Source organism: Carcharodon carcharias (genome assembly GCF_017639515.1).
Source record: "Carcharodon carcharias isolate sCarCar2 chromosome 38 unlocalized genomic scaffold, sCarCar2.pri SUPER_38_unloc_1, whole genome shotgun sequence".
Lineage (NCBI taxonomy): Eukaryota > Metazoa > Chordata > Chondrichthyes > Lamniformes > Lamnidae > Carcharodon > Carcharodon carcharias.
Window position 1 is genome coordinate 2043344 of NW_024470775.1, and position 18421 is coordinate 2061764.

Genomic DNA, 18421 nt, shown 5'->3' on the forward strand with positions numbered 1-18421 from the left:
TTATCTAAACTTGCGGTTGTTTTGTCATTTAACACATTTAGTATTAATAATCAAGTTATCTAAACGGGTATACCTTCTGTCTATTAATGTACTCAAGCGTAATATTAAATCATTCAAAGTAGTGCTTTTTTCTCTCGATTCAAAGATTTAATAATTAAATTTAAACGAGTAATTGTTTTCTCAATTCATTAATTTAATGTTAATATTTAATTTATCTAAACGTGCATTTGTATCAATTGGCATATTTGAAACATTCGATTTACACTTGCGTTTGTTCTGTTAATTTCTTAAACATATTTAATTTTGTTTAAAATTGTTTTTATTCAATCAATTAACTTATTTAAATAATCCAGTACGTTCAATTAACCAAATTAATCTGTAAACAACAGCGGATTCTAAATTTAAATGAAAATTGATTTTAATAATAACTTGGCTTCATGCTGAAACGCATTTATGTTTCCTAAACTTCCCTTTGTTTTATATATCACAAGTTTTCAATAAATGACTGATATTTTCATCTTGATAAGATTGTAATGGTTTGTAAGAATTAGCATAACCTAATAATAACTCAGCTACATATTTACTAACGGTAGTTATGCAAATTTGTGTTGTTCCAATACATTATCACCATTTACTGTTTATTAGCCTAGCTAAGTCTTTAATAATAAGTACACATTTGCACAATCAATGGTATAATTCATCTTAATACATAACACTCAAAATATAACTGATCGGAACTTGCCCTTTTTCTGCCAAAATAATACATTGGTCAGGATTTTAGTATTTATAACTAATTTATCAAAATTTGAGTTTTTTCTCGAAATCAACTCGTTCATTAAATAACCCATCATTAATTTTCTCAGTCTGTATTTTCAATAGTTAGACAACAAAAAAGTATTTAGTACTTTTTGTACACATTAAGAATTATATTAAATATTTCATAATCATATTTAACCTTTGTATTCAAGAAATATTTATTATTCTGCATAGACCTGTGCTCATCACTATATAATCTGTAAATAATTGCACAGACTAAATGCTAACTTCGTTTCTTAATTAATAATCATAGTTAATTTCATTAAATGTGGATTCATTTAATATATTAACACATGCAAATTATTTCTCGACCTCGTTGATTACTTTGGAATAATTAATTGATCATCACCCGCGCTATCCAAATATTCAATGTTTGGCCCTTCGATCGTTTTGGCTAAATATTTAATAATTAATCATACTATTTCAGAATCAGGGTGCTCAATAAATAATTCCCAACCGATCAGAAATAATCTAACAAAATACTTTATGATTTAGGTGAACGTTTAATAATTTAATGTAATATTTAAAACTCAGCCTCAACCTTTGTGAAGCTATTTTTAAAAAAAATCTCGTAATGATACGGCAATGATTCCGAACATTTAATCTGTATTTAATTCAACTTGTTAATTCAGAAATAAATAATTAATCACGTTAGCCTTTAACATATATCGGCAAACCAAATCCAATCACATCACAATTGAAACTATTAATTATTAATTCCAAATACAGGATAATCTGCAGTAAATAATCCAAGTATTTTGAGAGATTAGCTTGAATTGGCCGTTAATAATTAATGGTTAACCTAAATAACGAGTCTCATTGAAAAGTGAGGCACAGGGCATGGTTCGTTCGAAACCCGATTTAGTGCAAGCGATTGTAGATATAGAACAATAATCCCCTCCTTCACTGGCCGAATTGATATTTATAACAAACAGGGAGTGTGGTTGATGTGAGTGAGAAAACTGGAGTGAAGAATGTGGAGACATGTGTAAAAGGACCGCTGCAACACTCGGTCTGAACTGATTAGTAAATCAGTCAAGGGGGGGTTGCAGAGGATGAGAGCTATCTCCAAATGGCGGATGATGGTGTAGAGCGAGCATTATTCTGTATCTAACCCCGTGTTGTACCTGTCTCGGGAGTATTTGATGGGGACGGTGTAGAGGGAGCCTTACTCTGTATCTAAACCCATGCTGTACCCGTCCTGGGAGTGTTTGATGGGAACAGTGTAGAGGGAGATTTACGCTGTATCTAACCCCGTGCAGCACCTGGCCTGGGAGTGTTTGATGGGGAGAGTGTAGATGGAGCCTTACTCTGTATCTAACCTCGTGCTGTACCTGTCCTGGGAGTGTTCGATGGGGCCAGTGTAGAGGGAGCTTTACTGTGTATCTAACCCCGTGCTGTACCTGTCCTGGGGTGGTTTGATGGAGACAGTGTAGAGGGAGCTTTACTCTGTATCTAACCCCGTGCTGTAACTGTCCTGCGAGTGTTTGATGGGGTCACTGTAGAGGGAGCTTTACACTGTATCTGACCCCGTGTTGTACCTGTCTCGGGAGTGTTTGATGGGGACGGTGTAGAGGGAGCTTTACTCTTTATCTAACCCCGTGCTGTACCTGTCCTGGGAGTGTTTGATGGGGACAGTGTAGAGGGAGATTTACTCTGTATCTAACCCCGTGCAGCACCTGTCCTGGGAGTGTTTGATGGGGACAGTGTAGATGGAGCCTTACTCTGTATCTAACCCTGTGCTGTACCTGTCCTGGGAGTGTTTGATGGGGTCAGTGTAGAGGGAGCTTTACTGTGTATCTAACCCCGTGCTGTACCTGTCCTGGGGTGGTTTGATAGGGACAGAGTAGAGGGAGTTTAACTCTATATCTAACACCGTGCTGTAAAAGTCCTTGGAGGGTATGATGGGGACAGTGTAGAGGGAGAGTTACTCTGTATCTAACCCCGTGCTGTACCTGTCCTGGGAGTGTTTGATGGAGACAGTGTAGAGAGAGATTTACGCGGTATCTAACCCTGTGCTGTACCTGTCCTGGGAGTGTTTGATGGAGACAGTGTAGAGGGAGCTTTACTCTGTATCTAACCCCGTGCTGTACATTTCTCGGGAGCGTTTGATGGGGACGGTGTAGTGGGAGCCTTACTCTGTATCCAACCCCGTGCTGTACCCGTCCTGGGAGTGTTTGATGGGGACAGTGTAGAGGGAGCCTTACGCTGTATCTGACCCTGTGCAGTACCTGTTCTGGGAGTGTTTGATGGGGACGGTGTTGAGGGAGCCTTACTCTGTATCTAAACGCGTGCTGTACCTGTCCTGGGAGTGTTTGATGGGGACAGTGTAGAGGGATCTTTACTTTGTATCTAAACCCGTGCTGTACCTGTCCTGGGGCTGTTTGATAGGGATATTGTAGAGGGAGCTTTACTCTGTATGTAATTCCGTGCTGTACCTGTCCTGGGAATGTTTGATGGGGAGAGTGGAGAGGGAGACTTACTCTGTATCTAACCCCGTGCTGTACCTGTCCTGGGAGTATTTGATGGGGACATTGTGGAGGGAGATTTACTCTGTATCTAACCCCGTGCTGTACCTGTCTCGGGAGTGTTTGATGGGGACAGTGTAGTGGGTGCCTTACTCTGTATCTAATCCCGTGCTGTACCTGTTCTGGGAGTGTTCGATGTGGACGGTGTAGAGGGAGCCTTACTCTGTATCTAACCCCGTGCTGTACCTGTCCTGGGGTTTTTTGATAGGGACAGTGTAGAGGGAGTTTTACTCTGTATCTAGCACCATGCTGTACCTGTCCTGGGAGTGTTTGATGGGGACAGTGTAGAGGGAGATTTACTCTGTATCTTACCCCGACCTGTACCTGTCCTGGGAGTGTTTGATGGAGACAGTGCAGAGGGAGCTTTACTCTGTCTCTAAGCCCGTGCTGTACCTGTCCTGAGAGTGTTTGATGGAGACTGTGTAGAGGGAGCTTTACTCTCTATCTAACGCCGTGTTGTACCTGTCTCGGGAGTGTTTGATGGGGACGGTGTAGAGGGAGATTTACTCTGTATATAACCCCGTGCTGTACCTGACCTGCGAGTGTATGATGGGGACAGTGTAGACGGAGCCTTATTCTGTATCTTACCTCGTGTTGTAACTGTCCTGGAAGTGTTTGATGGGGACAGTGTAGAGGGAGCTTTACTGTGTATCTAACCCCGTGCTGTACCTGTCCTGGGGTGGTTTGACGGAGACAGTGTAGAGGGAGCTTTACTCTGTATCTAACCCCGTGCTGTACCTTTCTCGGGAGCGTTTGATGGGGACGGTGTAGTGGGAGCCTTACTCTGTATCCAACCCCGTGCTGTACCCGTCCTGGGAGTGTTTGATGGGGAGGGTGTAGAGGGAGCCTTACTCTGTATCTGACCCTGTGCAGTAACTGTCCTGGGAGTGTTTGATAGGGACAGTGTAGAGGGATCTTTACTTTGTATCTAACCCCATGCTGTAACTGTCCTGCGAGTGTTTGATGGGGTCACTGTAGAGGGAGCATTATTCTGTAACTAACCCCGTGTTGTACCTGTCTCGGCAGTGTTTGATAGGGACGGTGTAGAGGGAGCTTTACTCTGTATCTAACCCCGTGCTGTACCTGTCCTGGGAGTGTTTGATGGGGACAGTGTAGATGGAGCCTTACTCTGTATCTAACCTCGTGCTGTACCTGTCCTGGGAGTGTTCGATGGGTTCAGTGTAGAAGGAGCTTTACTGTGTATCTAACCCCGTGCTGTACCTGCCCTGGGGTGGTTTGATAGGGACAGTGTAGAGGGAGTTTAACTCTATATCTAACACCGTGCTGTAAATGTCCTTGGAGGGTTTGATGGGGACAGTGTAGAGGGAGATTTACTCTGTATCTAACCCTGTGCTGTACCTGTCCTGGGAGTGTTTGATGGAGACAGTGTAGAGGGAACTTTACTCTGTATCTAACCCCGTGCTGTAACTTTCTCGGGAGCGTTTGATGGGGACGGTGTAGTGGGAGCATTACTTTGTATCCAACCCCGTGCTGTACCCGTCCTGGGAGTGTTTGATGGGGACAGTGTAGAGGGAGATTTACTCTGTATCTAACCCCGTGCTGTACCTGTCCTGGGAGTGTTTGATGGGGACAGTGTAGAGGGAGCCTTACGCTGTATCTGACCCTGTGCAGTACCTGTCCTGGGAGTGTTTGATGGGGACGGTGTTGAGGGAGCCTTACTCTGTATCTAAACGCGTGCTGTAACTGTCCTGGGAGTGTTTGATAGGTACAGTGTAGAGGGATCTTTACTTAACCCCGTGCTGTACCTGTCCTGGGGCTGTTTGATAGGGACAGTGTAGAGGGAGCTTTACTCTGTATGTAATTCCGTGCTGTACCTGTCCTGGGAATGTTTGATGGGGAGAGTGGAGAGGGAGACTTACTCTCCATCTTACCTCGTGATGTACCTGTCCTGGGAGTGTTTGATGGGGTCACAGTAGAGGGAGCCTTACTCTGTATCTAACCTCGTGCTGTACCTGTCCAGGGAGTGTTTGATTGGGACAGTGTAGAGAGAGCTTTACTCTGTATCTAACCCCGTGCTGTACCTGTCCTGGGGTTTTTTGATAGGGACAGTGTAGAGGGAGTTTTACTCTGTATCTAGCACCGTGCTGTACCTGTCCTGTGAGTGTTTGATGGGGACAGTGTAGAGGGAGCTTTACTCTATATCTAACCCCGACCTGTACCTGTCCTGAGAGTGTTTGATGGAGACAGTGTAGAGGGAGCTTTACTCTGTCTCTAAGCCCGTGCTGTACCTGTCCTGAGAGTGTTTGATGGAGACTGTGTAGAGGGAGCTTTACTCTGTATCTAACGCCGTGTTGTACCTGTCTCGGGAGTGTTTGATGGGGACGGTGTAGAGGGAGATTTACTATGTATATAACCCCGTGCTGTACCTGTCCTGCGAGTGTTTGATGGGGACAGTGTGGAGGGAGCCTTATTCTGTATCTTACCTCGTGTTGTACCTGTCCTGGAAGTGTTTGCTGGGGACAGTGTATAGGTAGCATTACTCTGTATCTAACCCCGTGCTGTACCTGTCCTGGGAGTATTTGATGGGGACATTGTGGAGGGAGATTTACTCTGTATCTAACCCCGTGCTGTACCTGCTCGGGAGTGTTTGCTGGGGACAGTGTAGTGGGTGCCTTACTCTGTATCTAATCCCGTGCTGTACCTGTTCTGGGAGTGTTCGATGTGGACGGTGTAGAGGGAGCCTTACTCTGTATCTAACCCCGTGCTGTACCTGTCCTGGGAGTGTTTGATGGGGACAGTGTAGAGGGAGCCTTATTCTGTATCTTACCTCGTGTTGTACCTGTCCTGGAAGTGTTTGTTTGGGACAGTTTATAGGGAGCATTACTCTGTATCTAACCCCGTGCTGTACCTGTCCTGGGAGTATTTGATGGGGACATTGTGGAGGGAGATTTACTCTGTATCTAACCCCGTGCTGTACCTGTCTCGGGAGTGTTTGATGGGGACATTGTAGTGGGTGCCTTACTCTGTATCTAATCCCGTGCTGTACCTGTTCAGGGAGTGTTCGATGTGGACGGTGTAGAGGGAGCCTTCCTCTGTATCTAACCCCGTGCTGTACCTTTCCTGGGGTTTTTTGATAGGGACAGTGTAGAGGGATTTTTACTCTGTATCTAGCACCATGCTGTACCTGTCCTGGGAGTGTTTGATGGGGACAGTGTAGAGGGAGATTTACTCTGTATCTTACCCCGACCTGTACCTGTCCTGGGAGTGTTTGATGGAGACAGTGCAGAGGGAGCTTTACTCTGTATCTAACCCCGTGCTGTACCTGTCCTGAGAGTGTTTGATGGAGACTGTGTAGAGGGAGCTTTACTCTCTATCTAACGCCGTGTTGTACCTGTCTCGGGAGTGTTTGATGGGGACGGTGTAGAGGGAGATTTACTCTGTATATAACCCCGTGCTGTACCTGTCCTGCGAGTGTATGATGGGGACAGTGTAGAGGGAGCCTTATTCTGTATCTTACCTCGTGTTGTAACTGTCCTGGAAGTGTTTGATGGGGACAGTGTAGAGGGAGCTTTACTGTGTATCTAACCCCGTGCTGTACCTATCCTGGGGTGGTTTGACGGAGACAGTGTCGAGGGAGCTTTACTCTGTATCTAACCCCGTGCTGTACCTTTCTCGGGAGCGTTTGATGGGGATGGTGTAGTGGGAGCCTTACTTGTATCCAACCCCGTGCTGTACCCGTCCTGGGAGTGTTTGATGGGGAGGGTGTAGAGGGAGCCTTACTCTGTATCTGACCCTGTGCTGTAACTGACCTGGGAGTGTTTGATAGGGACAGTGTAGAGGGATCTTTACTTTGTATCTAACCCCATGCTGTACCTGTCCTGCGAGTGTTTGATGGGGTCACTGTAGAGGGAGCATTATTCTGTAACTAACCCCGTGTTGTACCTGTCTCGGCAGTGTTTGATAGGGACGGTGTAGAGGGAGCTTTACTCTGTATCTAACCCCGTGCTGTACCTGTCCTGGGAGTGTTTGATGGGGACAGTGTAGAGGGAGATTTACTCTGTATCTAACCCCGTGCAGCACCTGTCCTGGGAGTGTTCGATGGGGTCAGTGTAGATGGAGCCTTACTCTGTATCTAACCTCGTGCTGTAACTGTCCTGGGAGTGTTTGATAGGTACAGTGTAGAGGGATCTTTACTTTGTATCTAACCCCGTGCTGTACCTGTCCTGGGGCTGTTTGATAGGGACAGTGTAGAGGGAGATTTACTCTGTATGTAATTCCGTGCTGTACCTGTCCTGGGAATGTTTGATGGGGAGAGTGGAGAGGGAGACTTACTCTCCATCTTACCTCGTGATGTACCTGTCCTGGGAGTGTTTGATGGGGTCGCTGTAGAGGGAGCTTTATTCTGCAACTAACCCCGTTTCGTACCTGTCTTGGGAGTGTTTGATGGGGACGGTGTAGAGGGAGCCTACTGTGTATCTAATCCCGTGCTGTACCTGTCCTGGGAGTGTTTGATGGGGTCACTGTAGAGGGAGCCTTACTCTGTATCTAACCTCGTGCTGTACCTGTCCAGGGAGTGTTTGATTGGGACAGTGTAGAGAGAGCTTTACTCTGTATCTAACCCCGTGCTGTACCTGTCCTGGGGTTTTTTGATAGGGACAGTGTAGAGGGAGTTTTACTCTGTATCTAGCACCGTGCTGTACCTGTCCTGTGAGTGTTTGATGGGGACAGTGTAGAGGGAGCTTTACTCTGTATCTAACCCCGACCTGTACCTGTCCTGAGAGTGTTTGATGGAGACAGTGTAGAGGGAGCTTTACTCTGTCTCTAAGCCCGTGCTGTACCTGTCCTGAGAGTGTTTGATGGAGACTGTGTAGAGGGAGCTTTACTCTGTATCTAACGCCGTGTTGTATCTGTCTCGGGAGTGTTTGATGGGGACGGTGTAGAGGGAGATTTACTCTGTATATAACCCCGTGCTGTACCTGTCCTGCGAGTGTTTGATGGGGACAGTGTAGAGGGAGCTTTACTCTGTATCTAACCCCGTTCTGTACCTGTCCTGGGAGTGTTTGATGGGGACAGTGTAGAGGGAGCCTTATTCTGTATCTTACCTCGTGTTGTACCTGTCCTGGAAGTGTTTGTTGGGGACAGTGTAGAGGGAGCATTACTCTGTATCTAACCCCGTTCTGTACCTGTCCTGGGGCTGGTTGATGGGGACAGTGTAGAGGGAGCTTTCCTCTGTATCTAACACCGTGCTGTACCTATCCTGGGAGTGTTTGATGGACAGTATAGAGGGAGCTTTACTCTGTTTGTTACCCCGTGCTGTACCTGTCTTGGGAGTGTTTGATGGGGAGAGTGGAGGGAAAATTTACTCTGTAAATAACCCTGTGCTGTATCTGTCCTGGGAGTGTTTGAGGACACATTGTGGAGGGAGCTTTACTCTGTATCTAACCCCGTGCTGTACCTGTCCTGGGGTTTTTTGATAGGGACAGTGTAGAGGGAGTTTTACTCTGTATCTGACCCCGTGCTGTACCTGTCCTGGGAGTATTTGATGGGGACAGTGTAGAGAGAGTCTTACTCTGTATCTAACCCCGTGCTGTACCGATCCTGGGAGTATTTGATGGGGACAGTGTAGAGGGAGCCTTAGTCTGTATCTTACCTCGTGCTGTACCTGTCCTGGGAGTGTTTGATGGGGTCACTGTAGAGGGAGCATTATCCTGTATCTAACCCCGTGCTGTACCTTTCTCGGGAGCGTTTGATGGGGACGGTGTAGTGGGAGCCTTACTCTGCATCCAACCCCGTACTGTACCCGTCCTGGGAGTGCTTGATGGGGACGCTGTAGAGGGAGCCTTACTCTGTATCTGACCCTGTGCAGTAACTGTCCTGGGAGTGTTTGATAGGGACAGTGTAGAGGGATCTTTACTTTGTATCTAACCCCCTGCTGTACCTGTCCTGCGAGTGTTTGATGGGGTCACTGTAGAGGGAGCATTATTCTGTAACTAACCCCGTGTTGTACCTGTCCCGGGAGTGTATGATGGGGACGGTGTAGAGGGAGCTTTACTCTGTATCTAACCCCGTGCTGCACCTGTCCTGGGAGTGTTTGATGGGGACAGTGTAGATGGAGCCTTACTCTGTATCTAACCTCGTGCTGTACCTGTCCTGGGAGTGTTCGATGGGGTCAGTGTAGAGGGAGCTTTACTGTGTATCTAACCCCGTGCTGTACCTGTCCTGGGGTGGTTTGATAGGGACAGTATAGAGGGAGTTTAACTCTATATCTAACACCGTGCTGTAAATGTCCTTGGAGGGTTTGATGGGGATAGTGTAGAGGGAGATTTACTCTGTATCTAACCCCGTGCTGTCCCTGTCCTGGGAGTGTTTGATGGAGACAGTGTGGAGGGAGATTTACTCTGTATCTAACCCTGTGCTGTACCTGTCCTGGGAGTGTTTGATGGGGACAGTGTAGAGGGAGCTTTACTCTGTATCTAACCCCGTGCTGTACCTTTCTCGGAGCGTTTGATGGGGACGGTGTAGAGGGAGAATTACTCTGTATCCAACCCCGTGCTGTAACCGTCCTGGGAGTGTTTGATGGGGACAGTGTGAGGGAGATTTACTCTGTATCTAAACGCTTGCTGTAACTGTCCTGGGAGTGTTTGATAGGGACAGTGTAGAGGGATCTTTACTTTGTATCTAACCCCGTGCTGTACCTGTCCTGGGGCTGTTTGATACGGACAGTGTAGAGGGAGCTTTACTCTGTATGTAATTCCGTGCTGTACCTGTCCTGGGAATGTTTGATGGGGAGAGTGGAGAGGGAGACTTACTCTCTATCGTACCTCGTGATGTACCTGTCCTGGGAGTGTTTGATGGGGTCGCTGTAGAGGGAGCTTTACTCTGTAACTAACCCCGTGCCGTACCTGTCTTGGGAGTGTTTGATGGGGACGGTGTAGAGGGAGCCTACTGTATATCTAATCCCGTGCTGTACCTGTCCTGGGAGTGTTTGATGGGGACAGTGTAGAGGGAGCTTTACTCTGTAACTAACCCCGTGCTGTACCTGTCTTGGGAGTGTTTGATGGGGACGGTGTAGAGGGAGCCTAATCTGTATCTAATCCCGTGCTGTACCTGTCCTGGGAGTGTTCGATGTGGACAGTGTAGAGGGAGCCTTACTCTGTATCTAACCTCGTGCTGTACCTGTCCAGGGAGTGTTTGATTGGGACAGTGTAGAGGTAGCTTTACTCTGTATCTAACCCCGTGCTGTACCTGTCCTGAGAGTGTTTGATGGAGACTGTGTAGAGGGAGCTTTACTCTGCATCTAACGCCGTGTTGTAGCTGTCCCAGGAGTGTTTGATGGGGACGGTGTAGAGGGAGATTTACTCTGTATATAACCCCGTGCTGTACCTGTCCTGCGAGTGTTTGATGGGGACAGTGTAGAGGGACCCTTATTCTGTATCATACCTCGTTTTGTGCCTGTCCTGGAAGTGTTTGTTGGGGACAGTGTAGAGGGAGCTTTACTCTGTATCTAACCCCGTTCTGTACCTGTCCTGGGGCTGGTTGATGGGGACACTGTAGATGGAGCTTTCCTCTGTATCTAACACCGTGCTGTACCTGTCTTGGGAGTGTTTGATGGTGAGAGTGGAGGGGAAATTTACTCTGTAAATAACCCTGTGCTGTATCTGTCCTGGGAGTGTTTGATGGGGACATTGTGGAGGGAGCTTTACTCTGTATCTAACCGCGTGCTCTACCTGTCCTGGGGTTTTTTGATAGGGACAGTGTAGAGGGAGTTTTACTCTGTATCTGACCCCGTGCTGTACCTGTCCTGGGAGTATTTGATGGGGACAGTGTAGAGAGAGTCTTACTCTGTATCTAACCCCGTGCTGTACCTATCCTGGGAGTATTTGATGGGGACAGTGTAGAGGGAGCCTTAGTCTGCATCTTACCTCGTGCTGTACCTGTCCTGGGAGTGTTTGATGGGGTCACTGTAGAGGGAGCATTATCCTGTATCTAACCCCGTGCTGTACCTTTCTCGGGAGCGTTTGATGGGGACGGTGTAGTGGGAGCCTTACTCTGTATCCAACCCCGTGCTGTACCCGTCCTGGGAGTGTTTGATGGGGACGGTGTAGAGGGAGCCTTAATATGTATCTGACCCTGTGCAGTAACTGTCCTGGGAGTGTTTGATAGGGACAGTGTAGAGGGATCTTTACTTTGTATCTAACCCCCTGCTGTACCTGTCCTGCGAGTGTTTGATGGGGTCACTGTAGAGGGAGCATTATTCTGTAATTAACCCCGTGTTGTACCTGTCTCGGGAGTATATGATGGGGACGGTGTAGAGGGAGCTTTACTCTGTATCTAACCCCATGCTGTTCCTGTCCTGGGAGTGTTTGATGGGGACAGTGTAGAGGGAGATTTACTCTGTATCTAACCCCGTGCAGCACCTGTCCTGGGAGTGACTGATGGGGACGGTGTAGAGGGAGCTTTACTCTGTATCTAACCCCGTGCTGTACCTGTCCTGGGAGTGTTTGATGGGGACAGTGTAGAGGGAGCTTTACTCTGTATCTAACCCCGTGCAGCACCTGTCCTGGGATTGTTTGATGGGGACAGTGCAGATGGAGCCTTACTCTGTATCTAACCTCGTGCTGTACCTGTCCTGGGAGTGTTCGATGGGGTCAGTGTAGAGGGAGATTTACTGTGTATCTAACCCCGTGCTGTACCTGTCCTGGGGTGGTTTGATAGGGACAGTGTAGAGGGAGTTTAACTCTATATCTAACACCGTGCTGTAAATGTCCTTGGAAGGTTTGATGGGGACAGTGTAGAGGGATATTTACTCTGTATCTAACCCCGTGCTGTACCTGTCCTGGGAGTGTTTGATGGAGACAGTGTAGAGGGAGATTTACTCTGTATCTAACCCCGTGCTGTACCTTTCTCGGGAGCGTTTGATGGGGACGGTGTAGTGGGAGCATTACTCTGTATCCAACCCCGTGCTGTACCCGTCCTGGGAGTGTTTGATGGGGACAGTGTAGAGGGAGATTTACTCTGTATCTAAACGCGTGCTGTAACTGTCCTGGGAGTGTTTGATAGGGACAGTGTAGAGGGATCTTTACTTTGTATCTAACCCCGTGCTGTACCTGTCCTGGGGCTGTTTGATACGGACAGTGTAGAGGGAGCTTTACTCTGTATGTAATTCCGTGCTGTACCTGTCCTGGGAATGTTTGATGGGGAGAGTGGAGAGGGAGACTTACTCTCTATCTTACCTCGTGATGTACCTGTCCTGGGAGTGTTTGATGGGGTCACTGTAGAGGGAGCTTTACTCTGTAACTAACCCCGTGCTGTACCTGTCTTGGGAGTGTTTGATGGGGACGGTGTAGAGGGAGCCTACTCTGTATCTAATCCCGTGCTGTACCTGTCCTGGGAGTGTTCGATGTGGACGGTGTAGAGGGAGCCTTACTCTGTATCTAACCTCGTGCTGTACCTGTCCTGTGAGTGTTTGATTGGGACAGTGTAGAGGGAGCTTTACTCTGTATCTAACCCAGTGCTGTACCTGTCCTGGGGTTTTTTGATAGGGACAAGGTAGAGGGAGTTTTATTCTGTATCTAGCACCGTGCTGTACCTGTCCTGTGAGTGTTTGATGGAGGCAGTGTAGAGGGAGATTTACTCTGTCTCTAAGCCCGTGCTGTACCAGTCCTGAGAGTGTTTGTTGGAGACTGTGTAGAGGGAGCTTTACTCTGTATCTAACGCCGTGTTGTACCTGTCTGGGGAGTGTTTGATGGGGACGGTGTAGAGGGAGCCTTACTCTGTGTCTGACCCTGTGCAGTAACTGTCCTGGGACTGTTTGATAGGGACAGTGTAGAGGGATCTTTAATTTGTATCTAACCCCATGCTGTACCTGTCCTGCGAGTGTTTGATGGGGTCACTGTAGAGGGAGCATTATTCTGTAACTAACCCCGTGTTGTACCTGTCTCGGCAGTGTTTGATGGGGACGGTGTAGAGGGAGCTTTACTCTGTATCTAACCCCGTGCTGTACCTGTCCTGGGAGTGTTTGATGGGGACAGTGTAGAGGGAGATTTACTCTGTATCTAACCCCGTGCAGCACCTGTCCTGGGAGTGTTTGATGGGGACAGTGTAGATGGAGCCTTACTCTGTATCTAACCTCGTGCTGTACCTGTCCTGGGAGTGTTCGATGGGTTCAGTGTAGAGGGAGCTTTACTGTGTATCTAACCCCGTGCTGTACCTGCCCTGGGGTGGTTTGATAGGGACAGTGTAGAGGGAGTTTAACTCTATATCTAACACCGTGCTGTAAATGTCCTTGGAGGGTTTGATGGGGACAGTGTAGAGGGAGATTTACTCTGTATCTAACCCTGTGCTGTACCTGTCCTGGGAGTGTTTGATGGAGACAGTGTAGAGGGAGCTTTACTCTGTATCTAACCCCGTGCTGTACCTTTCTCGGGAGCGTTTGATGGGGACGGTGTAGTGGGAGCATTACTCTGTATCCAACCCCGTGCTGTACCCGTCCTGGGAGTGTTTGATGGGGACAGTGTAGAGGGAGATTTACTCTGTATCTAACCCCGTGCTGTACCTGTCCTGGGAGTGTTTGATGGGGACAGTGTAGAGGGAGCCTTACGCTGTATCTGACCCTGTGCAGTACCTGTCCTGGGAGTGTTTGATGGGGACGGTGTTGAGGGAGCCTTACTCTGTATCTAAACGCGTGCTGTTACTGTCCTGGGAGTGTTTGATAGGGACAGTGTAGAGGGATCTTTACTTTGTATCTAACCCCGTGCTGTACCTGTCCTGGGGCTGTTTGATAGGGACAGTGTAGAGGGAGCTTTACTCTGTATGTAATTCCGTGCTGTACCTGTCCTGGGAATGTTTGATGGGGATAGTGGAGAGGGAGACTTACTCTCTATCTTACCTCGTGATGTACCTGTCCTGGGAGTGTTTGATGGGGTCGCTGTAGAGGGAGCTTTACTCTGTAACTAACCCCGTGCCGTACCTGTCTCGGGAGTGTTTGATGGGGACGGTGTAGAGGAGCCTACTGTGTATCTAATCCCGTGCTGTACCTGTCCTGGGAGTGTTTGATGGGGTCACTGTAGAGGGAGCCTTACTCTGTATCTAACCTCGTGCTGTAACTGTCCTGGGAGTGTTTGATTGGGACAGTGTAGAGAGAGCTTTACTCTGTATCTAACCCCGTGCTGTACCTGTCCTGGGGTTTTTTGATAGGGACAGTGTAGAGGGAGTTTTACTCTGTATCTAGCACCGTGCTGTACCTGTCCTGTGAGTGTTTGATGGGGACAGTGTAGAGGGAGCTTTACTCTGTATCTCACCCCGACCTGTACATGTCCTGAGAGTGTTTGATGGAGACAGTGTAGAGGGAGCTTTACTCTGTCTCTAAGCCCGTGCTGTACCTGTCCTGAGAGTGTTTGATGGAGACTGTGTAGAGGGAGCTTTACTCTGCATCTAACGCCGTGTTGTACCTGTCTCGGGAGTTTTTGATGGGGACGGTGTAGAGGGAGATTTACTCTGTACATAACCCCGTGCTGTACCTGTCCTGCGAGTGTTTGATGGGGACAGTGTAGAGGGAGCCTTATTCTGTATCTTACCTCGTGTTGTACATGTCCTGGAAGTGTTTGTTGGGGACAGTGTAGAGGGAGCTTTACTCTGTATCTAACCCCGTTCTGTACCTGTCCTGGGGCTGGTTGATGGGGACAGTGTAGAGGGAGCTTTCCTCTGTATCTAACACCGTGCTGTACCTATCCTGGGAGTGTTTGATGGGGACAGTGTAGAGGGAGCTTTACTCTGTTTGATACCCCGTGCTGTACCTGCCTTGGGAGTGTTTGATGGGTAGAGTGGAGGGGAAATTTACTCTGTAAATAACCCTGTGCTGTATCTGTCCTGTGAGTGTTTGATGGGGACAGTGTAGAGGGAGATTTACTCTGTATCTAACCCCGACCTGTACCTGTCCTGAGAGTGTTTGATGGAGACAGTGTAGAGGGAGCTTTACTCTGTCTCTAAGCCCGTGCTGTACCAGTCCTGAGAGTGTTTGTTGGAGACTGTGTAGAGGGAGCTTTACTCTGTATCTAACGCCGTGTTGTACCTGTCTGGGGAGTGTTTGATGGGGACGGTGTAGAGGGAGCCTTAGTCTGTCTCTGACCCTGTGCAGTAACTGTCCTGGGAGTGTTTGATAGGGACAGTGTAGAGGGATCTTTAATTTGTATCTAACCCCATGCTGTACCTGTCCTGCGAGTGTTTGATGGGGTCACTGTAGAGGGAGCATTATTCCGTAACTAACCCCGTGTTGTACCTGTCTCGGCAGTTTTTGATGGGGACGGTGTAGAGGGAGCTTTACTCTGTATCTAACCCCGTGCTGTACCTGTCCTGGGAGTGTTTGATGGGGACAGTGTAGAGGGAGATTTACTCTGTATCTAACCCCGTGCAGCACCTGTCCTGGGAGTGTTTGATGGGGACAGTGTAGAGGGAGATTTAATCTGTATCTAACCTCGTGCTGTACCTGTCCTGGGAGTGTTCGATGGGTTCAGTGTAGAGGGAGCTTTACTGTGTATCTAACCCCGTGCTGTACCTGCCCTGGGGTGGTTTGATAGGGACAGTGTAGAGGGAGCTTAACACTATATCTAACACCGTGCTGTAAATGTCCTTGGAGGGTTTGATGGGGACAGTGTAGAGGGAGATTTACTCTGTATCTAACCCTGTGCTGTACCTGTCCTGGGAGTGTTTGATGGAGACAGTGTAGAGGGAGCTTTACTCTGCATCTAACCCCGTGCTGTACCTTTCTCGGGAGCGTTTGATGGGGACGGTGTAGTGGGAGCATTACTCTGTATCCAACCCCGTGCTGTACCCGTCCTGGGAGTGTTTGATGGGGACAGTGTAGAGGGAGATTTACTCTGTATCTAACCCCGTGCTGTACCTGTCCTGGGAGTGTTTGATGGGGACAGTGTAGAGGGAGCCTTACGCTGTATCTGACCCTGTGCAGTACCTGTCCTGGGAGTGTTTGATGGGGACGGTGTTGAGGGAGCCTTACCATGTATCTAAACGCGTGCTGTTACTGTCCTGGGAGTGTTTGATAGGGACAGTGTAGAGGGATCTTTACTTTGTATCTAACCCCGTGCTGTACCTGTCCTGGGGCTGTTTGATAGGGACAGTGTAGAGGGAGCTTTACTCTGTATGTAATTCCGTGCTGTACCTGTCCTGGGAAGGTTTGATGGGGAGAGTGGAGAGGGAGACTTACTCTCTATCTTACCTCGTGATGTACCTGTCCTGGGAGTGTTTGATGGGGTCGCTGTAGAGGGAGGTTTACTCTGTAACTAACCCCGTGCCGTACCTGTCTTGGGAGTGTTTGATGGGGACGGTGTAGAGGGAGCCTACTGTGTATCTAATCCCGTGCTGTACCTGTCCTGGGAGTTTTTGATGGGGTCACTGTAGAGGGAGCCTTACTCTGTATCTAACCTCGTGCTGTACCTGTCCAGGGAGTTTTTGATTGGGACAGTGTAGAGAGAGCTTTACTCTGTATCTAACCCCGTGGTGTACCTGTCCTGGGGTTTTTTGATAGGGACAGTGTAGAGGGAGTTTTACTCTGTATCTAGCACCGTGCTGTACCTGTCCTGTGAGTGTTTGATGGGGACAGTGTAGAGGGAGCTTTACTCTGTATCTCACCCCGACCTGTACCTGTCCTGAGAGTGTTTGATGGAGACAGTGTAGAGGGAGCTTTACTCTGTCTCTAAGCCCGTGCTGTACCTGTCCTGAGAGTGTTTGATGGAGACTGTGTAGAGGGAGCTTTACTCTGCATCTAACGCCGTGTTGTACCTGTCTCGGGAGTGTTTGATGGGGACGGTGTAGAGGGAGATTTACTCTGTATATAACCCCGTGCTGTACCTGTCCTGCGAGTGTTTGATGGGGACAGTGTAGAGGGAGCCTTATTCTGTATCTTACCTCGTGTTGTACCTGTCCTGGAAGTGTTTGTTGGGGACAGTGTAGAGGGAGCTTTACTCTGTATCTAACCCCGTTCTGTACCTGTCCTGGGGCTGGTTGATGGGGACAGTGTAGAGGGAGCTTTCCTCTGTATCTAACACCGTGCTGTACCTATCCTGGGAGTGTTTGATGGAGACAGTGTAGAGGGAGCTTTACTCTGTTTGATACCCAGCGCTGTACCTGTCTTGGGAGTGTTTGATGGGGAGAGTGGAGGGGAAATTTACTCTGTAAATAACCCTGTGCTGTATCTGTCCTGGGAGTGTTTGATGGGGACATTGTGGAGGGAGCTTTACTCTGTATCTAACCCCGTGCTGTACCTGTCCTGGGGTTTTTTGATTTGGACAGTGTAGAGGGAGTTTTACTCTGTATCTAGCACCGTGCTGTACCTGTCCTGTGAGTGTTTGATGGGGACAGTGTAGAGGGAGCTTTACTATGTATCTGACCCCGTGCTGTACCTGTCCTGGGAGTATTTGATGGGGACAGTGTAGAGAGAGTCTTACTCTGTATCTAACCACGTGCTGTACCTATCCTGGGAGTATTTGATGGGGACAGTGTAGAGGGAGCCTTAGTCTGCATCTTACCTCGTGCTGTACCTGTCCTGGGAGTGTTTGATGGGGTCACTGTAGAGGGAGCATTATCCTGTATCTAACCCCGTGCTGTACCTTTTTCGGGAGCGTTTGATGGGGACGGTGTAGTGGGAACCTTACTCTGTATACAACCCCGTGCTGTACCCGTCCTGGGAGTGTTTGATGGGGAGGGTGTAGAGGGAGCCTTACTCTGTATCTGACCCTGTGCTATAACTGTCCTGGGAGTGTTTGATAGGGTCAGTGTAGAGGGATCTTTGCTTTGTATCTAACCCCATGCTGTACCTGTCCTGCGAGTGTTTGATGGGGTCACTGTAGAGGGAGCATTATTCTGTAACTAACCCCGTGTTGTACCTGTCTCGGCAGTGTTTGATGGGGACGGTGTAGAGGGAGCTTTACTCTGTATCTAACCCCGTGCTGTACCTGTCCTGGGAGTGTTTGATGGGGACAGTGTAGAGGGAGATGTACTCTGTATCTAACCCCGTGCAGCACCTGTCCTGGGAGTGTTTGATGGGGACAGTGTAGATGGAGCCTTACTCTGTATCTAACCTCGTGCTGTACCTGTCCTGGGAG